The following is a 24415-nucleotide window of genomic DNA, read 5'->3' on the forward strand; positions in this document are numbered from 1 at the left end:
GAGCACTATGGGACTTAACATCTGAGGTCATCAGTCCCTTAGAACTACTGGTTCAAATGGCTCTGAGCACTATGGGACTCAACTGCTGAGGTCATTAGTCCCCTAGAACTTAGAACTAGTTAAACCTAACTAACCTAAGGACATCACAAACATCCATGCCCGAGGCAGGATTCGAACCTGCGACCGTAGCGGTCTTGCGGTTCCAGACTGCAGCGCCTTTAACCGCACGGCCACTTCGGCCGGCTTAGAACTACTTAAACCTAACTAACCTAAGGACATCACACACACCCATGCCCGAGGCACTATTCGAATCTGCGACCGTAGCAGTCGCGCGGTTCCGGACTGAAGCGCCCAGAACCGCTCGGCCACAGCGACCGGCTTAGATGGTACATATTTAGTTGTACTTTGTTTTAGATCTGGAGATGATCCAGAGCGATCGAAACATGTAATGTAATCAAAAATGTGCAACTGAGATGGAACAACAAATGCCGGCCGCGGTGGTCTCGCGGTTCTAGGCGCGCAGTCCGGAACCGTGCGACCGCTACGGTCGCAGGTTCGAATCCTGCCTCGGGCATGGATGTGTGTGATGTCCTTAGGTTAGTTAGGTTTAAGTAGTTCTAAGTTCTAGGGGACTTATGACCACAGCAGTTGAGTCCCATAGTGCTCAGAGCCATTTTGAACAATAAATGAGAATTAACTAAAGTACGTAACAATGTCGAAGACTGTCGGAATGCACAATGGATATGAATGGATGCAGGTGATCAGACAGAACGCTTACGTACGTGTCACCTGTCAGAGTCGTATGAAGACGTGTCAGGGGTCCCATATCACTCCAGCTGCACACGTCCACTCCATTACAGAGCCTCCACCAGCTTGAACAGTCCCCTGCTGCCATACAGGGTGCACGGATTCATGAGGTTGTCTCCATGCCCGTACGTGTGCATCCGCTCGATACAACTTGAAACGAGACTCGTCCGACCAGGCAACATGTTTTCAGTCATCAACAGTCCAATGTGCCGGCCGCGGTGGTCTCGCGGTACTAGGCGCTCAGTCCGGAACCGCGCGACTGCTACGGTCACAGGTTCGAATCCTGGCTCGGGCATGGATGTGTGTGATGTCCTTAGGTTAGTTAGGCTTAAGTAGTTCTAAGTTCTAGAGGACTGATGACCACAGATGTTAAGTCCCATAGCGCTCAGAGCCATTTGAACCATTTGAACAGTCCAATGTCGCTGTTGATGGGCCCAGGCGAGGCGTAAAGCTTTGTATTGCGCAGTCATCAAGGATATACGAGTGGGATTTCGGCTCGAAAAGTCCTTATCGATTATGTTTTGTTGAATGGTTCGCACGCTGGCACTTGTTGATGGTCCAGCATTGAAATCTGCAACAATTTGCGGAAGGGTTGTACATCCGTCACGTTGAACGATTCTCGTCGGGTGTCGTTGGTCCCAGTCTTGCAGGATCTTTTTCCGGCCGCTGCGATGTCGGAGATTTGATGTATTACATGATTCCTGATATTTACGGTACACTCGTGAAATGGTCGTACGGGAAAATCCCAACTTCATCGCTACCTCGGAGATGCGGTGCTTCACCGTTCGTGTGTCGACTATAACAGCACGTTCAAACTCACTTAAATCTTGATAACCTGCCATTGTAGCAGCAGTAAGCGATGTAACAACTGTGTCAGACCCTTGTTGTCCTATATATGCGTTGCCGACGGTAGCGCCGTATTCTGCCAGCTTGCATCTCTCACTATTTGAATATACATTCCTATACCAGTTTCTAAGGCACTTGAGTGTATATCGTCGCTCAGTTTGTAGACAGTTCACTGCTTCCGATTTTTACGGGAATTTAGTAAGTGACTGTTTGCATATGGAATCAGAGCGACCGAAATGAGATATCACCCGATAGTTATGCAGCACACCTAAGGTACAGGTGACGCGGTTACAGTCTTAAGTTAAGGGGGGTAGGACGTCAAACGGGCCGACTTGGAGCAGGAGAGGCACCACAGGACATTTTAATTTGTACTGTCTGTACTTTTACAAATAAATTCATAAAACTTTGTCACCATGACTAGGAAGTATTGAGGACTCACACTCATCGCAGTGGAAGTTCAAAAACGTAGCAAAATACCTTTTTTTACATGTGAAATTTCATCATTTTTTCACTTACTGCTGGCTGCATTTGTTGCTATAGGTACACTTTTCTTCCTAAGTAAGAGAGATTCTTCGATGAATTTTTCATAGCATACGAACAGTAGTTACAGATGTATGAAACTCTAGAATGTTCGAATTCTAATAAAAAAACTGTGGAAAAAATTGAGATAATTAACTATCAACATGAAGTTTAGAATGTAACAGTTCATTCATTTTTTCATAAATTAAATAACTTCTAGAGTTTCATACACCGGTAACTATGGTTTTTATGCTGTGCAAAAGTCATCGAAGAATCTCTCTTACTTAGGAAGAAAAGTGTACCTATAGCAACAAATGCAGCCAGTAACAAGTAAAAAAATGATGAAATTTCACATGTAAAAAAAGTGTTTTGTTACGTTTTTGAGCTTCCACTGCTATGAGTATGAATCCTGAATCCTTCCTGGTCACGCTGTTAAAGTTTTATGATTTTATTTGTAAAAGTATAGACAGTGGAGATTAAAATGTCCTGTGGTGCCTCTCCTGCTCCAAGTCGGCCCGTTTGACGTCCTACCCCCTTAACGAGGCTAGTGGGAGAACTACAGTAGTCTACACTTACTTACGATAGTCTGTAGTAGCCTGCGGTAGTTTTAAATCTCTACTCGAGCCTTATCTGCAGCCATCAGTATTGAATCAAGTTTCCGAAGTACACGTTCGGCAGCGTTGTACGACTGTAGAGACAGAATACTAGACAGTAGCTCAGTAGCTGTTTGACACGAGCGACCCGGCCTTCGCTCGGTAAACACGACACGGAACACCTGGCGCAGCTTCAAAGTCGTCGCAGCGCGTACGAAAAGCACAGTTTGAGAGTCCCGCTGAGCAGTTAGGAGGATTTAAGAGGCTGCTGGAGCCGTAAAGCAGACGGCTGGAGGCTGCGACCTTGGCTGGAGCGGGGCTGGCCCGTATAAGGCAGGTGCAGCGGCGGGCGGCCTGCCTTGTTTGGACCTCCAGTCGACGGCCGACCGCCGGCACTCCACTTCCGGCGCACTTTCGCGGGCCCGGCCGAGACCGGTTCGCGCAGCGCGTCCCACTCTCGCTTGCCCCACAGAGAGGACGACGAATGCCCCACTGGCGGAGGCTGCAGCGGAAACGGCACACAAAGCGCTCTTCCGGACGCCTCTTTCCCTTTCAGCCTGACACCTCCACCTTTCGAGTGGGAAAGGGACCGCTACGAATAAGGCAGTGATCGGCTCGTCCACTGCTGACGCTCTAGGCGAAGAGGACGGGAAGCTGTAAAAGGGCTTGTTTGCCGTGGTATAAAAGGTGAATCTGTCAAACGGAGACGAAACTGTAGGAATTACAAAATGGTTCAAATGGCTCTGAGCACTATGGGACTTAACATCTTAGGTTGACTTCTTAAGTAATAGAACCCAGTACGTTGTCGTCGATTGTGAGTGTTCATCGGAGGTGAGGGTATCATCTGGAGTGCCCCAGGGAAGTGTGGTAGGTCCGCTGTTGTTTTCTATCTACATAAATGATCTTTTGGACAGGGTGGATAGCAATGTGCGGCTGTTTGCTGATGATGCTGTGGTGTACGGGAAGGTGTCGTCGTTGAGTGACTGTAGGAGGATACAAGATGACTTGGCCAGGATTTGTGATTGGTCTAAAGAATGGCAGCGAACTCTAAATATAGATAAATGTAAATTACTGCAGATGAATAGGAAAAAGAATCCTGTAATGTTTGAATACTCAATTAGTAGTGTAGCGCTTGACACAGTCACGTCGATCAAATATTTGGGCGTAACTTTGCAGAGCGATATGAAGTGGGACAAGCATGTAATGGCAGTTGTGGGGAAGGCGGATAGTCGTTTTCGGTTCATTGGTAGAATTTTGGGAAGATGTGGTTCATCTGTAAAGGAGACCGCTTATAAAACACTAATGCGATCTATTGTTGTGTACTGCTCGAGCGTTTGGAATCCCTATCAGATTGGATTGAGGGAGGACATGGAAGCAATTCAGAGGCGGGCTGCTAGATTTGTTACTGGTAGGTTTGATCATCTCGCGAGTGTTACGGAAATGCTTCAGAAACCCGGGTGGGAGTCTCTAGAGGAAAGGAGGCGTTCTTTTCGTGAATCGCTACTGAGGAACTTTAGAGAACCAGCATTTGAGGCTGAATGCAGTACAATTTGACTGCCGCCAAGTTACATTTCGCGGAAATACCACAAAGATAAGAGAGATTAGGGCTCGTACAGAGGCATATAGGCAGTCATTTTTCCCTCGTTCTGTTTGGGAAAGGAATAGGGAGAGAAGATGCTAGTTGTGGTACGAGGTACCCTCCGCCACGCACCGTATGGTGGATTGCGGAGTATGTATGTAGATGCAGATGTAGGTCATCAGTCCCCTACAACTTACAACTTCTTAAACCTAACTAACCTAAGGACATCACACACATCCATGCCCGAGGCAATATTCGCACCTGCGACCGTAGCAGTCGTGCGGTTCCGGACTGAAGCGCCTAGAACCGCTCGGCCACCGCGGCTGGCTGTAGGAATTACCTCGAAGAGGACGGTGTATTGACACACAGTCAACACGGATTTAGAAAACATCGTTCTTATGAAACACAACTAGCTCTTCACTCGACCGAAGGGTCGAATGCTATTGACAAGGGGTTTCAAATTGATTTCCGGAAGGCTTTTGACGCTATACAACACAAGCGGCTTGTAGTGAAATTGCGTGCTTATGGAATATTGTCTAAGTTATGTGACTGGATTTGTGATTTCCTGTCAGAGAGGTCACAGTTCATAGTGGACTAATTAACGGAAAGTCATCGAGTAAAACAGAAGTGATTTGTGGCGTTCCCGAAGGTAGTGTTACAGGCTCCTTGGTGTTCCCTATCTATATCAACGATTTGGGAGACAATCTGAGCAGCCGTCTTAGGTTGTTTGCAGATCATGCTGTTGTTTATCGACTAAGAAAGTCATCATAAGATCAAAACAGATTGCAAAACGACTGCCGGCTGTTGTGGCCGAGCGGTTCTAGGCACTACAGTCTGGAACCGCGCGACCGCTACGGTCGCAGGTTCGAATCCCGCCTTTGGCATGGATGTGTGTACTGTCCTTAGGTTAGTTACGTTTTAGTAGTTCTAAGTTCTAGGGGACTGATGACCTCAAATGTTAAGTCCCATAGTGCTCAGAGCCAATTGAACCATTTTTTGCAAAACGATCCAGTAAAGATATGTGTATGGTACGAAAATCGGCAATTGACTCTATATAACGAAAAGTGTGAGGTCATCCACATGACTGCTAAAAGAAATCGGTTGAACTTCAGTTACATGATAAATCAATCAAATCTAAACGTCGTATATTCAACCAAATACCTAGGAATTACAATTGCGGAAACGTACATTGGAAGGAACACATAGAAAATGTTGTGGCGAAGGCTATCCAAAGACTGCATTTTATTGGCAGGACACTTAGTCTACTGACGAGACTGCCTACACTACTCTCGTCCGTCGTCTTTTAGAATACTTCTGCGCGGTGTGGGATACTTACCAGATAGGACTGGCGGAGTACATCGATAAAGTTCAAAGAAGGGGAGCACGTTTTGTACTATCGCGAAATAGGGCAGATAGTGTCACTGAAATGATACATCGTTTGAGACGGACATCATTAAAAGAAAGGCGTTTTTCTTGCGACGGGATCTTCTCACGAAATTCCAATCACCAACGTTCTCCTCCGAATACGGAAATACTTTGTTGACACCGATCTACATAAGGAGAAACGATCACCATGATAAAATAAAGGAAATAAGAGATCGTACGGAAAGTTATAGATGTTCGTTCTATCTACGTGTTACACGAGATTGGAATAATGGAGAACTGTGAAGGTGGTTCGATGAACCCTCTGCCAGGCACTTAAATGTGGTTTTTAGAGTATTCATGTAGATGTAGATGTAGGTGTAGATCCCTCACAAGATGTTACAGAAATGCGATATGGACACTGCACATGACATAGGTTCTAAACTCGCTACACGGCCTTGAAGGTGGAGACAAAACATCTTTTTCCGTATACGTTGCAATGGTTGAAAACACTCATGAGAGCGCACCAGGCACATGGGAATGTCCTGTCTGACCATATGACCTTCCTTGTTTCTTATTTTCTCAGAGGTTTTTCTTGCTGCTTAGCCCCATATTGCAAAACCACCCCGTATTCAAGAGGGTGTTTTAGAAGTGATGCTCAATAATTCACACATGGAAAATACAGGCCAAAAGTAGCGAAAAAGCTCCAATAAATATGGGTCCACAAGTCAACTCTTGTCGAGATACTACACATTCTCTGTTGCGGTTCATCAGTCTCTATGAACACATGGCATCTCTAAACGTTTAAGTATCGTTCGAAATGTTGTCCATGCGTCCGAATGCACATTAAACTCATCTCTGAAATGAGTTGAGAACCGCCTCAGGCAGTCCTGGGGAATTCTGTAAACGCTGGAGGGCTGCTTCAATCCGCAAACCTAGTCCATCAAGAGAGTTGACCAGGCTTTTGACACGACCCCACACACAGAAATCCATGGGATATAAAACCCTGGAGGCCGTGGCACAGGCCCTCTACCTGTCAAGTGTTGACCATATGTCCTAGTTAGATGCTGTCGCACTCGTAAATGAAAATGTGCTTGAGCACCATCATGCATGAACCACACGTTCAGGCGTTGGTTCAGTAGGGCATCATCATGTACATCTGGAAATGCAGTCCGCGGAAACCACATGTACTTGGGTCCGGTTAGTCTCTGTGGTAGCAAGCGTGGTCCAGTCATGCGGTCTCCGAGCAGTCGTGCTGTGACGTTCAACGAATAACGTTGTTGATGTTGTGATACGTGTGTTGCATTAGGATAGACATAGGCCCAAGTGCGACATTTATGGTAGTTAAAAATAACGTCACGGGTAAATCCAGCCTCATCCGTGAACAGAATACTGCTTTTAAACAGGGGATTCCAGGTACACTGTTGTTTCACCCATTGGCAGAAGTTCTCTCCAAGAGAGAAGTATGTGTTGTTGTGGGCTTGCACTCGTTGGAGACGATATGGATACAGTACTTGCCGATGTAAAATCCGCCACGCAGTGGCAGTCCTTGACCCACGACACGCTCTTGAGTAACAATTCTCCTTGTTGAAGTACTCTGACGTCGTGCAGCATCAAGGGCATTGCTATTCGCTTTGGCACACATGAAGTACATGTCGCCTTGCTCTTCACTGGTGTAGCCTCCGTTCATGGTGTCTTCTCGTTCGTTACTGATTGTGAGGCCGGTGGCCGGCCGAAGTGGCCGAGCGGTTCTAGGCGCTTCAGTCTGGAACTACGCGACCGCTACGGTCGCAGGCTCGAATCCTGCCTCGGGCATGGATGTGTGTGATGTCCTTAGGTTAGTTCGGTTTAAGTTCTAAGTTCTAGGCCTCAGATGTTAAGTCTCAGTGCTCAGAGCCATTTGAACCATTTTTGAGGCCGGTGCGGCACAGCGCACGGAGAGGGAAACGGAAGTACGAGTGTCACTCCAAACGAAATGGACACTATTTTTTTAAAAATCCGTCTTTTATTCTACATGTCTGAAAGTTTTACAGTGTGTAGATACATCCTTTAGGAACAATATTTTCATTTCTCCATATAATTTCCATCCCTCTCAACTGCCTTACGCCATCTTGGAACCAGCGTATGTATACCCGCGCGGTAAAATTCTGGACTAACCTGTTGGAGCCACACTGTTTGGCAGCGTGCACAAAGGAGTCATCATCTTCAAACCTTGTTCCACGAAGAGAGTCTTTCAGTTTCCCAAAGGGGCGACAGTCACATGGAGTCAGGTCAGGACTGTGTTTCAGTGTTGTCCATCCGAGTATTGTGATCGCTTCCATGGTTTTTTGACTGACATGTGGCCGTGCATTGTCGTGCAATAGCAAAACATCCTGCTTTTGCCGATGTGGTCAAACACGACTCAGTCGAGCTTGAAGTTTCTTCAGTGTCGTCACATACGCATCACAATTTATGGTGGTTCCACTTGGCATGATGTCCACAAGCAAGAGTCCTTCGGAATCGAAAAATACTGTAGCCATAACTTTTCCAGCAGAACGTATGGTTTTGATTTTTTTTTCTTGGGTGAATTTGCATGATGCCATTCCATTGATTGCCTCTTCGGCTCTGGTAAAAAATGATGGAGCCATATTTCATCTCCTGTCACAATTCTTCCAAAAAATTCATCACCACCATTTTCGTACTGTTCCAAAAGTTCGCTGCAGACCGTTTTTTTCTTGTTTCTTTGTGAGCCACTGTCAACATTCTGGAAATCCACCTGGCACAAAGCTTTTTTAACGCCAACACTTTCAGTATTCTGCAAACATTTCCTTCCCCTATCCCGACGTAGCGTGACAATTCGTTCACTGTGATGCGTCTGTCAGCAGTCACCCATTCGTTAACTCTCTGCACATTGTCTGGAGTGTGTGCAGCACGAGGCCTGCCGGTGCGAGGACAATCTTCAATATTTCCGTGCCCACTTTCATCACGTAACCTGCTAGCCCACCGACTAACTGTACTGCGATCGACAGCAGCATCTCCATGCACCGTTTACAACCTCCTGTGGATGCTTCCCACTGTCTCGTTTTCACAGCACATGAATTCTATGACAGCACGTTGCTTCTGACGAACGTCAAGTGTAGCAGCCATCTTGAAGACATGCTGTGACGGCGCCACTCACGGAAACAGGTTGAACTAAGTTTGAAAACAAGCGGGAAGGATGTATCTACATACTGTAAAACTTTCACACATGCAGAATGAAAACTGTATTTTTACAAAAATAGTGTGCATTTCTTTTGGACTGACCCTCGTAGTTGCGTAAACAAAGATAGTCGATCCCAAACCATAAAATTCCAAAGTAAATACCACGGTATCGAGAGGCGTTTTCAGTTCGCTCCCAATTCGAATTAATGCGATATCTCGGCAACGGTTGGTTTGGGGACCATGTTTATTGGAGCTTTTTCGCTAATTTTGGCCTGTACTTTCCATGTTTGAATTATTGACCATCACTTCTAAAACGCTCTGTATAAAACAAAACTGTCACATTTTTCTTTATTATAATTTCATGCCCGTCGTCCCATAGGGGATCGGGGCCCCCTGTCATCGGAATAACCAACGAACTCTTCAGCCAAAAGGATTATACACTATCTGATCAAAAGAACCCGGACACCTTTCAGAGGACATTAATATGAGGTTTGTCCGACCTTCGCCTTTATGCGGCTTCAACTTTGCTGTTGGAATTTTCAGTGAGGTGACTCAATGTCGGTGCAACAATGGCAGACCATTCTTCGTCAAGAGACGAAACGAGAGAAAGGTAGTATTGTTGGATGCTGGAATTTGGAACGAAGTCGACTTCCTAAATCATCCCAAAGATCTTCCATTGGGTTCAGGCAGGGACTCGGGACGGAACAGTCTATTTCTGAAATCTTTCTGTCCTCAAACCACTGTCTCGAAGACGCTGCTTTATTAGGAGGGTGCATCGTCAAGTTGATACAGTCATCGTCTCTGAACTGTTCCTCTTCTGTGCGCGGAAAACGTTGTTGTAAAATGTGTTCATATCCCGAGCACTTGCCCGCGAAAAGCAAAGGTCCCGAGTTCGAGTCTCGGTCGGGCACACAGTTTTAATCTGCCAGGAAGTTTCATATCATGTGTTCATATCCTTCCGGATTTAGCGTTTTATTAAGCAAAATAACAGATCCACACCCACAAAAACCAGGCATTGCAATATCGAATGCTGGCATCGAGCAGCGACTTTCAATTAAAATGTCCTCCCCTGTACAGGAATGACATAATATATGTACGAGTACTGGCTGGGAAACAAGAAAGAGGACATGTGGAAGTTTGGGCTTGGCCGCTAGTGGTGCACTGATAGCCAAAGCGGTTAAGGTGTCCGCTTGCATGAAGCGGGAAACGTGGGTTCACGTCCCGGTCCGACACAAATTTTCAGTGTCGTCATTCCCTTACACAGTTGATGGTTTTTCGCATTCCCAGCTGTAATACATTTCATGTTCGCCTAATAATCGTTTCTTATAGGACTGACCTAGTTAATTTGAATGTACTGTTTCTCCACTAGGTAAAGAACATCTTGTCTGCTACAGATTGTAAAATAAACGTAATATTTGAACAATTAGAGAACTGTCATTGCAATTTAGAAAACAGTTAATTACCGAATGTTTCACTAAAATTTAGTCATCAAGCAAACAAATAGCTCAAGACCTTTTTTCCTTTCACAAGCCACTACACTTTCGTGTTGGTGTATATAAGAGGGAAAATAAAATCCATGGAAATGAAATGAAAGCAGATAAGGATCATATCACAGACTTGTAAGCTGCTACAATAATTACGCAGTTAGCCAAATCAGTGGTCAACTAATTAAGTTCATTCAGTAATCAAGTTCACTGAAACCTATCTCCAGTCTATGGAGTTCCCATGCAGAAAAAAGTCAGGAATGACACACATGATTCAAACTATATCGCGGTAAGACTCACAAACAAACATTTTTTTAAATTATATCAGTCAAGCAGCAAAAATATTAACACCCAAAGAACGAACAGTATTTCGCCAGTCTGAAGAAAATCATGAAAATGTAAATGATCTACACTACAGCTTAAATGTGTACTAGCGCTTCTGTAATGCAATGAACGCTATTTTGTTAGTGAATTTGCACCTCTACATAGTAAATGGGGCATCTGCGAAAGTGTAAGCAGTGTCTTTATTGTTTTCAACTAATTTACTATAATCTGTTCAAGTATATACAGTCAGTATAGCGGTTGCTCAAAATCTATGTACAGGTTCAGAACAGTCTATTTGAATTTCGTGCAATTCTCGACCCACCGCGTCGCAAAGCTAGCCTACACAAACACGTTGGTGACAGCTGAATCACTGTGAATCACACACTACTGGCTCCTTGGCCTAACGGGTCTAGCCCACTAGAGTCATCTAGTGCAGGCAGGTGAAATACGGTTTCTCCACAGAATTTCTGCAACCATTCGTGTAAATACATTTTCCGCAGAAGAGCTGGAACAGATTTTGAAATTGATAATGAGGAGCAATAATCGACATCATATATTACTGTAGAAGTAGGTAATATAAATATTTTTGTTCATAATTAACCTTATAAGCTGTGGTATCCATTGTTCCCGAACACTTCGTGCTCTCGGCATAAAGATAAGTATCAGAGTCGGCGGATTCGAAGTTAAGATCATACTTCACAGGATCATTTCTGTAGTATGTCTTCAACTCTCTCTAGTTCAAAGCTGGAGTAGACGCTCCCACGATGATGAAGTGTAGTACAGTCCCTGAGCGTGAGGCAAGTAGAATGGGATTTATAGGATCTCAGCTGCTATCGATGATCGTTCACCATGCTTTTGGAAGTATGGGAAGGGATTTGTGCTTTCTGAGTGGCTTTTCAATACATAATCAAACACCTATACTGGTATTCCTATGGTCACTTTTAGTTGTTAATATCTGTATTCTGAACTTGGATGCGTTAACAGACTGCTGTGAAAAGTATATTATATTTTTCTGGCACTTACCGTTAATCGAAAGCACTGCGTATTTAACACTCGTCTTCTCTGTATCTACGGTAAAAATTTTACTGTAAATTATTAAAAGCCGTTGTTACCGTATTTCTTTCGTGTAAATGTCACGTATGGCGTTAAAGAGGTAAGCTACTAAAATGGACCAGCGTGCCACGTACCTGCGGAATTTTCGCTATTAAATTGCCAGTTCCGCAGGGTCAAGAATGTAGGACTACGTCACATTTTTAAGCAAGAGATGCAACCGACATTTGTGAAATGGAAAAGGGTATATTATCCTTGAAGATTTTTAATGTGGTACTCAGCATGAATTCTTTTCCTTTTATGGCTTAAAATGTAACAGCTTGTCTAAGGTGATTTTATGGCAATCATTTGGTTCATTCGAAACATTAATGGCTCACTAATAGTAAACTTACTTAAACATTATACACAGTTTTCTTCTGCTCTTCCGTACCTTATTCAGTCTTGAATGTTCTGCAGCATGTACTACGATGTATTGTATTTTATTGTGTCATAATGATAACTGTAACTCTCTCTTGTGTACAGTGGCACAGACTGAGTGGCAGGTAACAGCTGGCTGGTGTGTTGGTGGAATCTATGACACTGGAAGAAAGGAAGATTAAGATTTAACGTACCACCGATGACGAGTTCATTAGAGTGAAACAGGAAAGGAAATGAATAGAAGTGGTAGAATGTACCCTCTACTATGCATATTGCGGTGCCTTACGGAGTATGAATGTAGATGTAGAAAGCATGAGCTAGTGTAAGACCGCAGGAAGTGATTATAAAGTTGAAATATTCACGAAGGGAAAAGACAGATTCAAACTGGAGATGCTTTTCATGGACGTTTGAAATCACACGAGACTCCAATACTTGACCTGCGTCGACGGACAGTGATTCGTTTACATACTCAGCGGTATTTGTAACCATACTGTACAGTATTTACAGGGTGAGCATCTCGTCTTTATGCTGCGATGTTTTCTGCGAAACTGATGTGCTAACATAAAACGATCACATATACATTCATAAGTTTCGTATGAGTACAATGTGTTATATGTAAATCTCATGTTAAAAATACAGTGCAAAGTTAAACGTGATATAACAAAGGAGGTAAAGTGCTACAGACACAAGAATGTATCGTCGTTCACTGCAAGTCAGCATCCGTACATACAAGAAGTATCCCTACTGGACCTAATGAAGACCTTGGGAATTCAACGAAATAGTGATAATCTAATTAACAGTCATAGTAATGTAAATATTATCTCACAACTTTTCTATGTCTTTATGCATGAAGCTGAGCACCAATGGCTGGAAATATTTCACAAATAAATAAATGTTATAAGATCAATAATTCATAAACACAGTGACTGAATGAGGTATACACACATAATCTTCGAAATAGGCCACTTGGTGTTATGGAAGTTCGGAGTCTTTTCTCGTGGTGTAACGAAACCTCGAAGTCTTTTCTCCTTGGCCTGGTTCTTTTGCAGTACCAGTTCACTTGGCCTCCAGCCATCAGATTTCAGAACAATGACGGTGTTCCTCTTTTGTCGTCATGCTGCAATATTTGTACGTTTGTGTTCCGCACGTGGAAAACAAACGTCTTTTGTTGAGCTCAGCGCACTGAAAATGAGCGCTGGTACGCCCTGTTGACAGGCGATAGGGACTAGCACGAACACGAGCCAAAGACAACGGCTTTTTCCACATTCGTTCGTACACTGTCGGACAATGTTGGTGCGGTTTGAGGTAGTACTACAACATAATCAAATGAAAATAAAAGAAGAAAGTATTGCAGTTTTCAGTATGATTTGGTGTTCATTTTATTATGGCACTTGGCGTGTTATTAAAAACGTGGCGTTTTGAAATCTACATGTATCGAGTGTAAGATCTGCGGTGGCTTATCATAAGGGCTTCTTGGCATCTAAATAAGGCCACTTCAGGGAAATCATAGAAAACCACATCAGATTAACACTATTCAAGTTGGAGCAGTGGGTGTATCTTATTTTGGCGAGGAGACCACGTCTCGCATTAATAACTGCTACATGTAAGCAATATTACGGTATATTGATAATTTTTACTTTATGGACCGTCTGTTAGCAACTGAATAAAAACAATTTTAGTGCCATACGCGTTTCGCTTTTATTTTCTGCAAGGCATCATCAGTGGCTTGGAACACACACACACACACACACACACACACACACACACACGCACGCAAATGCATACACGCACAGATCACAGATACTTCAATAATTACAGTCGAAAGTTTGGCAATAACATTCGATCTTTGGCAAAAACATTTGACAGTCGGCAACAGAAACAAAAACATTGCATTGAAACAAGCGTTCAGTTCATAGTGCTGTGGAATGTGGGAAAAAAACGCAAATTGGCATTCATAAGAAGAAGAACAACACCAAAAATGCAACAAGAGCGTAATATGTAAGAAGTTGTCCACGCAACCTGTGAGCACAGTTCTAAACATTACGACTTAATAGGAAATACCAACCACCAGAACTGTTTATAACCTGTAGGTACAGTGACAAAAATGGAAATTAAATAGCAAACATACGTACATATTCCAAGCCATTGACGATGCCTTGCAGAAAATAAAGTGTAATACTACACGCAGCTGAGGAAGGCAGGACTACAAAAGTTGAAGATGTCGTATGTAAGCGCGACTGCTACGGTCGCAGGTTCGAATCCTGCCTCGGGCATGGATGTGTGTGATGTTCTTAGGTTAGTTAGGTTTAAGTAGTTCTAAGTTCTAGGGGACTGATGACCAGAGATGTTAAGTCCCATAGTGCTCAGAGCCATTTGAACCATGTCGTATGTAAGCAAGTTTACGTTCGAAAGCCATACGGTCCAGAATTGGTAGGCCATTCAGACAAAATCGCCGTGACCACTGAAGCAATTGTCTCACCGATGCACCAGGATAAAGATACCCGTTCGGTAAAAACATCGCGTCCTGCTGCGTGAAGAAGTCTGTAATTGGCTGCTGCACATCCTCGTGCGACAGGAATCGTCGACCCTTCAATACCTTTTTAAGGGACCGAAGGCGTGGTAATGGCATGGGGGGAGATTAGGACTGTAGGGCGGGTGCTAGAGTATTCAAAAAAATGGTTCAAATGGCTCTGAGCACTATGAGACTTAACATCTGAGGTCATCAGTCCCCTAGAAGTTAGAACTACTTAAACCTAACTAACATAAGGACATCACACACATCCATGCCCGAGGCAAGATTCTAACCTGCGACCGTCACGGTCGCGCGGTTCCAGACTGAAGCGCCTAGAACAGACTGAAGCGCCTGGAACCACTCGGCCACATCGGCCGCCGCTAGAGTATTCCTTCGCGTTTCCACTTCACAGTCACTTCACTTGAGTTGGCGTGACTTCTGCGTTACATTTGCGATATGGGGTCGCGCATTATTATGGACCAGCAGTACGTCTTGTCTCACTATTGCACAACTGTAGATTCTATCGGTGTTTGTCCTTTGGCAGCCAAGAAAAGAATAACAGCATAACCTGGTAATGACGCCCGTCAGCACATGAGACCTACTTGACTTTGCTTAGCTGGAGTTGTTCCTTCGCGTTTCCGCTTCAAAAAATGGTTCAAATGGCTCTGAGCACTATGGGACTTAACATCTATGGTCATCAGTCCCCTAGAACTCAGAACTACTTAAACCTAACCAACCTAAGGACATCACACAACACCCAGTCATCACGAGGCAGAGAAAATCCCTGACCCCGCCGGGAATCGAACCCGGGAACCCGGGCGTGGAGAGCGAGAACGCTACCGCACGACCACGAGCTGCGGACGTTTCCACTTCACAATCACATCACCAACAGTCTACCTGGACACCTTTAGTATGGTTACTATATTGCTGATGGAGTTAGTTCCACGTTCCATGGATTATTTGAGCGATAAAAAGTAATGATGTTTAACGAGCCGTTTTATATTCATATCACAAATGATATTGTAAATATGCCTACATGCTGATCATTTTTTTAAGTCGGAGAACTTCCAATGGCTATTCCACGGATTCACTGAGTTCTCGTGACCAACCCATTAGCAGAAGTTTCTAATACTGTACTCGATTTGCTATTTATTACAATGTTAGTATTAGGACTGTTGATATTTTTAAAAATATCGGCAATCCATTATACTGATATATTAGTAACAGCCCTCGATATACAGAGGAAAGTATCGATTTATCGATATATCGGCAGAATAATTACTGACGTACTGGCCTATGAAAATAAAGGCTGCGCATTGTAAATATACTGTCGATTTTAGAGCTGTATATTTAAGTATTGGTTTATTATTAGATACTGTGTATATCTACAAGGTAACAGCCTGCCTATCCCTCTTCGAGCAAGAATTGAAAGGACAACTATGAACGTTCACGCTCCGCGATGACCACTTTGCTAACGGTGGTAACTGCTTGTAAGTGGCACAATAAAAGCTGCCCGATCGTCCCGTTGTTCTGTTTCGTCACATTTCGGATTTGTCCGGAACACTTCATTTCGACCTCCGTGTGTTTTCATTTCTGCCAATGTCAACGACCTAGCAGCTGTAGTGTCAAAATTGCGTGGTAAAATTAAGGTTACAGTTTCTGTTGGTAGCGCCGAGTGTCGATTACGTCAGCACTTTCCCTCACACGTCTCCGCCCAGTCGTTTAGATTTTTGCTCATCATTTTCAGCAAATATTTTTAAAGAATGCCATTGTGAATATATAGCAGAGCAGTCGCGTTAAAAATTGTTTTTCGGTGCAAGTGGTGTGCTATTCCTTCACATAGAGTATCTGAGTATCTTGTTATCCCATTCACATACCCCCCCCCCCCCTCCAGCGCGCATTCTGACTTCCTCTTTGTGCCACTTACACTTGCTTCACACAGTCAAAGACAAAGACTGGACGCTTTGAAAGCTCAAAAAGTACTATGATTTCTTCACACAGTGAAAGTAAAATTATGTTCTATTACAATTTCAAAAGAACAGTTTAAAATATATAATAAAAATATCGACACTCGATATTGTCAATTCGGTAGTGATAGGGTGCGAAAAGTGGCAATTGACCATGAATAAAGAAAAGTGTGACGTTATTCACATGAGTACTAAAAGAAATCAGCTAAATTTCAATTACGCGATTATTCACACAAATCTGAAGGCTGTAAATTCAGCTAAATACTCAGAGATTACAATTACAAATAACCTAAATTGGAACGATCACATAGCTAATATTGTTCGTAGAGCAAACCAAAGACTGTGAGTCATTGGCAGAACACTTAGAAGGTGCAACAGGTCTACTAAAGAGACAGCTTACACCACGCTTGTCCTCCCTACTCTTGAGTATTGCTGTGCGGTGTGGGATCCGCATCAGGTGGGACTGACGGATGACATCGAAAAAGTACAAAGAAGGGCGGCTCGTTCTGTATTATAGCGAAGTAGGGGAGATAGTGTCACAGACATAATACATGAATTGGAGTGGCAATCATTAAAACAAAGGCGTTTTTCGTTGCGACGGGATCTTCTCATGAAATTTCAATCACCAGTTTCCTCCTCCGATTGCGAAAACATTCTGTTGGCAACCACCTACATAGGGAGAAATGATCGTCACGATAAAATAAGAGAAATCAGGGCTCGCACAGAAAAAAGTAAGTGCTCGTTTTTCCCGCGTGCCGTTCGAGAGTGAAACGGTAGAGAGACAGCTTGACGGTGGTTCATTGAACCCTCTGCCAGACACTTTATTCTGAATAGCAGAGTAATCACGTGAATGTAGATGTAGATGTATCGACATATGTTATTGTCGTTGTTGTTGTGGTCTTCAGTCCTGAGACTGGTTTGATGCAGCTTTCCATGCTACTCTATCATGTACAATCTTCTTCATCTCACAGTACCTACTACAACCTACACCCTTCTGAATCTGTTTAGTGCATTAATCTCTTGGTCTCTCTCTACGATTTTTACCCTCCACGCTGCCCTCCAATACTAAATTGGTGATCCCATGATGTCTCAGAACATGTCCCTTCTTCTAGTCAAGTTGTGCCACAAACTTCTCTTCTCCCCAATCCTATTCGATACCTCCTCATTAGTTATATGATCTACCCATCTAATCTTCAGCATTCTTCTGTAGCACCACATTTAGAAAGCTTCTATTCGCTTCTTGTCCAAACTAGTTATCGTCCATGTTTCACTTCCATACATGGCTAAGCTCCATATAAATATTTTCAGAAACGACTTCTTCCCAACCACTGCTTCCCTTTCATGTCCCTCGACTCTTATAACTGCCATCTGGTTTCTGTATAAATTGTAAATAGCCTTTCGCTCCCTGTATTTTACCCCTGCCACCTTCAGAATTTGAAAGAGAGTATTCTAGTCTACATTGTCAAAAGCTTTCTCTAAGTCTACAAATGCTAGAAACGTAGGTTTGCCTTTCCTTAAGCTAGCTTCTAAGATAAGGCGTAGGGTCAGTATTGCCTCACGTGTTCCAATATTTCTACGGAATCCAAACTGATCTTCCCCGAGGTCGGCTTCTACCAATTTTCCATTCGTCTGTAAAGAATTCGCGTTAGTATCGACATATAAGGGAAAAAATGTCAGAAAAAAGGAACTTTGTTAGTTACGCCATTGTCAATTTTCCTAGATGAGAGAAACGAAATGCGCGGGGCAGAGAAAATACGCATCGACGGCACGGGACGCGATGCAGACGCGGGAATCGGCGTGGGCGGCGAGCGCTTCTGCCGCGCGTCGCGAGACACTAGCGGTGTGCCGTTAGCCGGCGTCTGCCAGACGGGGCGCCGGCACAGTCGGCAGTGAGCGGTGAGCAGCGAGCAGCTACAGAGACGGCCTTTTGCGGAGGGACCGGTCCGGCCGCCGCAGACGCGCAGTCTGTCCCTCACGACCGCCTCGCCGCCACACGGCGTCCGGCGCAAACTTGGCCGAGTGGGGGACACCACCGCCGCACTGAGAGGCGGTCGGTATCCGCATCTTCCCCACATACAGTAATTAAAACTATTACGTCTCACCTAGAGCCTCTCAAGTAGTCCCCCTGCGAGCGAATACACCCATCTGAACATTACTGCCATGTTCGAAATCTGTAGTGAGAGCCTTTCTTTGCTAGAGTGCTTAGTAACCACTGCGATTTCACTTGAATCTCCTGCACTCCTTCAACTCTAGCCTCCTTCAACTTGACTTGGAGAGTGAGTTGTCACATGGAACTAAGTCTGACGAGTACGGCTGGTGGTGAAAAACTCTCTCTCTCTCTTTTTAGTTAAAAGAATCAGGACACCTTTTAGCGAACAATAGTAAGGGGTGTGTCCACTCTTCGCCTACAGGGAATGTCCATTAATTACGATATTGCAATACCTGTGTTAATCAGAATTACGATGCAAATTTCCCGGAATATCCTATTTATCCGCCGACACTGGGAAGCGACTTTCAAGTAAACCGTCTCATCTGTACGGAACTATACATAATGGATGTACGAGTACAGGTCGCAGGCGCATGGTTGACCACATATGGAAGCTCGGGTCTGGCCGTGAGGTCCGCTCGCCGAATGGTTGCCGGCACGGTAGTTCAGCGTGTTCCGTCAGAAAGCTCGCTGGTTTCTGTAATATAAAACTGAGTCAATGGACCAAGAAACGAACTTCAACGGATGCCATGTGACGTCCGCTACGACCAAATACAACGAACAAAATGCAAAAAGAAAAGAAAAAATACTGGAAAGGCAACCTCTCTCGCCGGCCAGTGTGGCTGAGCGCTTCTAGGCGCTTCAGTCTGGAGCCAAGCGACCGCTACGGTCGCAGGTTCGAATCCTGCTTCGGGCATGGATGTCTGTAATGTCCTTAGGTTAGTTAGGTTTAAGTAGTTCTAAGTTCTAGGGGACTGTTGACCTCAGATGTTAAGTCCCATAGTGCTCGGAGCCATTTGAACCATTTGAACCAACATCTCTCGATGAGCAGGAAATCCCGGTTCGAGTCCGGCTCCGGCACACATTTTCACTGTCGTCATGACGTCCATTGGCGTCATGAAAGCTCAAAAAGTAGTAAGACTCATTCACGTAGTGAAAGTAAAATTATGTTCTACAATAATTTCGAACGAACAATTTCAAATATTTACCGAAAATTGTGAAAAAAATCATGTGGAATAAAAATATCGGCATTCGATGTTGCCATTTCGATACTGATATTTATAGGAAAGCATATCTTAGATACACATCGGTGTATCAATATATCGGTATTTTATCAACAACCCTAGTCCATGGGGGAGTGTCAGCTCATTCTTCCTCAAGAGCCGAAGCCAGAGAAGGTAGTGTTGTTGCCCGCTGTGGCCTAGAACAAAGTCGATGTCCAAACTGATCCGAAAAATGTACCACTGAGTTCATATTGGGACTCTGGGCACGTCAGTACATTTGAGAAATGGTATGTCCACAAATGATTGCCTCACAGTTGCTGATGCAGTCTCCCAATGTTACTCTGCTGTATGCATTACTAAGTGCTGTAATGTATTCATACCCTTCCACGTGTAGCGTTTTCTTAAGCGCCACGAGAGGCGGCTGTGGTTGTTGTAACGCTTTTTCACTTTACGGTCCTACCCCGTCTATGTTAAGATTTTCTGGCGTGATGACAGTTCATGGCCTGCCGGAACGGTCGTCATAAACGCTTATTCTGGTCTTAAGCCGGTGGCTTGCCCTAAAGCGTTGTCTCTTAAATTTTTTTCTCTTTGTTCCGTACCTGGAGCGGTTTTCCTAATTCTCAAACGATATTATATGTACACTCCTGGAAATGGAAAAAAGAACACATTGACACCGGTGTGTCAGACCCACCATACTTGCTCCGGACACTGCGAGAGGGCTGTACAAGCAATGATCATACGCACGGCACAGCGGACACACCAGGAACCGCGGTGTTGGCCGTCGAATGGCGCTAGCTGCGCAGCATTTGTGCACCGCCGCCGTCAGTGTCAGCCAGTTTGCCGTGGCATACGGAGCTCCATCGCAGTCTTTAACACTGGTAGCATGCCGCGACAGCGTGGACGTGAACCGTATGTGCAGTTGACGGACTTTGAGCGAGGGCGTATAGTGGGCATGCGGGAGGCCGGGTGGACGTACCGCCGAATTGCTCAACACGTGGGGCGTGAGGTCTCCACAGTACATCGATGTTGTCGCCAGTGGTCGGCGGAAGGTGCACGTGCCCGTCGACCTGGGACCGGACCGCAGCGACGCACGGATGCACGCCGAGACCGTAGGATCCTACGCAGTGCCGTAGGGGACCGCACCGCCACTTCCCAGCAAATTAGGGACACTGTTGCTCCTGGGGTATCGGCGAGGACCATTCGCAACCGTCTCCATGAAGCTGGGCTACGGTCCCGCACACCGTTAGGCCGTCTTCCGCTCACGCCCCAACATCGTGCAGCTCGCCTCCAGTGGTGTCGCGACAGGCGTGAATGAAGGGACGAATGGAGACGTGTCGTCTTCAGCGATGAGAGTCGCTTCTGCCTTGCTGCCAATGATGGTCGTATGCGTGTTTGGCGCCGTGCAGGTGAGCGCCACAATCAGGCCTGCATACGACCGAGGCACACAGGGCCAACACCCGGCATCATGGTGTGGGGAGCGATCTCCTACACTGGCCGTACACCACTGGTGATCGTCGAGGGGACACTGAATAGTGCACGGTACATCCAAACCGTCATCGAACCCATCGTTCTACCATTCCTAGACCGGCAAGGGAACTTGCTGTTCCAACAGGACAATGCACGTCCGCATGTATCCCGTGCCACCCAACGTGCTCTAGAAGGTGTAAGTCAACTACCCTGGCCAGCAAGATCTCCGGATCTGTCCCCCATTGAGCATGTTTGGGACTGGATGAAGCGTCGTCTCACGCGGTCTGCACGTCCAGCACGAACGCTGGTCCAACTGAGGCGCCAGGTGAAAATGGCATGGCAAGCCGTTCCACAGGACTACATCCAGCATCTCTACGATCGTCTCCATGGGAGAATAGCAGCCTGCATTGCTGCGAAAGGTGGATATACACTGTACTAGTGCCGACATTGTGCATGCTCTGTTGCCTGTGTCTATGTGCCTGTGGTTCTGTCAGTGTGATCATGTGATGTATCTGACCCCAGGAATGTGTCAATAAAGTTTCCCCTTCCTGGGACAATGAATTCACGGTGTTCTTATTTCAATTTCCAGGAGTGTAGATACGGGGCTCTTTCACACTACTTCATGCAAAACTATAAACTGAATAAAGAACGACAGTGGCAATATACTGACGAAAATTAAGCAAACAGTCCAGCTCGGAGCCACTTGCAACGCTGGAGAAGGGTGTATGGCGAAACACCTACTGCTGTTTCAGAGTACTGGTAACCATTTGTCCATAAAACTCAAGTTCTTGACAATTTTTCCATACCACCTTGTACGTTTACAAGTGGATACTAAACCCGATACTCGTATACTGATTTGTCTTTAAGCTCTTCAATATAAAAAATGCCGTTGTCGCTGACGGATATCTTCTTCCACAATCGAAACTGTTCCCATTTAAACGCACAACCGTTTTTGAAAAGTGCTTCAGTTGTCAAGTAAGATTAAGCGAATTTAAGTGCAGTGAAGGAAAAGAGTATTCGTCTGAACAGGAAGTTACTCATTTCCTTTATTTAATTGATGACAAACACATTTTATCTTTATCAGAGTGGAAAAAATACACAAATTATGATGTATTTGCTGCATTAGAGAAATAGAGCTGATTGGCAACACCTCTTTACTTCTGCATAGCTAACTGATGTGTAAATTGCTGTGCCACTCCCTATTTTAGTGGAAAAACTTTCATACACATTCCATGACTAACGACAAAACATCCACTATTCGTGAGCACAAGAATATGCATGTGTCATTCAGAATTTTTGTAACCATTGGAGTACAATAAACTTACACCGGTGGCCTTAACGAAAATAATTTAGGTAGGTATATAAAATAGTTCCGAACGCGTTAACGGACGTGGATAAGGTCAAACATCTCTTCTTGCACAATCTCAGCAACCTCCACCTCGTCACGAGTTGACTGACATCCGTAAGTAAATCGCAGTTTGTTAAAAATATTACAAGAGTACCGAAAACCTTGCTCCATCACGCAGGCGAAACCGGACAGTTGATTTACAGACACTATTCGTGTAAAACAACTGACGCTCGGGAAATCGACTTTTGATCTGGTTAGTAAAATCCATTCAGGCGTAACATGTAAAACACAACGGAGGAATACAACTAACGATCTTCGGTTTTCGTCTTACGTTGTGAAGCATGCAAGCGCAGCGCGTGCCGTTTACTGCCACGAGCGACAACATAAGTGTCGCTACAAGTGGTGAGATATTTAACACAGGTACAGCGAGGTAATGACTCAATCCTATTGGGCAGAAACCAAGCTCAACAGGTGCCATTATTCTCCTTAAACTTACTCTTTTCAGACCTGCCTCTGTACCCTAGTGCGTTAACGCACATCTACGGGATGAGGCCCGGCTCGAACTGATTCCTCCTGTCCACCATCACGAAGTCATCAATTGCAGACTCATATAGCGGTGCGCTGCACCCGGACGAGGAGCACCGACGAGGTATGTCACACTATTAGAACGACTGCAATAATCGATTTATCGCTGCGACAAAGAGCCATCACCGCACTGGACCTTCTATGGTATTGTATTGTATGAAACCGGGGACCTACAAACGACGGAAAGGCTTAGTCCTGCCGTAGTCCTCAGTGGTTCACAACCCCACAACAGGCCACAACAGTCCACCCACCCCACCGCCGCCCCACACCGAACCCAGGGTTATTGTGCGGTTCCCCCCCCCCCCCCCCCCCCCAAGGAACTCCTCATACCAGACGAGTGTAACCCCAAATTTTTGCGTGGTAGAGTAATTATGGTGTACGCGTACGTGGAAACGGTGTCTGCGCAGCAATCGCCGACATAGTGTAACTGAGACGCAATAAGGGGAATCAGCCTGCAGTCGCCGAGGTAGATGGAAAACCGCCTTAAAAACCATCCACAGGCTGGCCGACACACCGGACCTCGACACTAATCCTCAGGGTGGATTCGTGCCGGGGGCCGTCATTCCTTGCCGCTCGGGAAGCAGCGCGTTAGACCGCGCGGCTTTTTTTTAAAATCCCGTTTTAGTTCTTGTTCCTTGCATTTGTTTGTTGCGGACATCCCATGACACCCTGTCAAGTTCACTGTTGATCCATTTTTTTTTTTTTTTTACAGAGGGCAGAGTTACCGTGCCGGCAATGTGTACCCCGAACGCTAGCCGGGCGGGTAACTGGACCTTCAATCGTCAATGACTTTCGGCAGTTTTCACACCTTCATTACGCGGAAACAGAGGAAACAGAAAGCTGCTCGTCTCTGGTGCAAGTTTTTATCATTTCTCTTTAGTTTGGGCTGTCGGCGATACACGAAAACAAACTCCTCAGCAAAAAGGTTTAAAACTATATAAACATGAAGCATAATAAAGGGTACAACATTTACACCGTTATCATCATCAGCAGCCAATTCAGCGGCGTCTTTGAGCCGGCAGGTCACATAGAGTCTCTTCCTGGCGATCTTGACCTTACCGTTGCCAAATGAATCGAACTCTCCTTCGTAAGTCTTAATTACTTCTGTCCGACGATGTCCCCTCGGTCTTTTCTGGTAAACTGGGCTCCAGTATAGTATTAGTTT

General features: G+C 45.0%; 1 protein-coding gene and 1 non-coding gene across 2 annotated transcripts in view; one reads left to right on the plus strand and one right to left on the minus strand.

The window, feature by feature from the left end:
* LOC126263555 (breast cancer anti-estrogen resistance protein 3 homolog) overlaps positions 1-24415 on the minus strand; it is a 1210178-nt gene that overhangs the window by 1084829 nt on the left and 100934 nt on the right. The gene's annotated exons all lie outside the window — the stretch shown is intronic.
* On the plus strand, positions 11380-11587 carry LOC126191725 (small nucleolar RNA U3). Its single transcript, XR_007538449.1, has one exon. It is a non-coding gene; the product is annotated as a small nucleolar RNA U3 (small nucleolar RNA).

The sequence above is a fragment of the Schistocerca nitens genome, chromosome 6 (genome assembly GCF_023898315.1).
Source record: "Schistocerca nitens isolate TAMUIC-IGC-003100 chromosome 6, iqSchNite1.1, whole genome shotgun sequence".
Lineage (NCBI taxonomy): Eukaryota > Metazoa > Arthropoda > Insecta > Orthoptera > Acrididae > Schistocerca > Schistocerca nitens.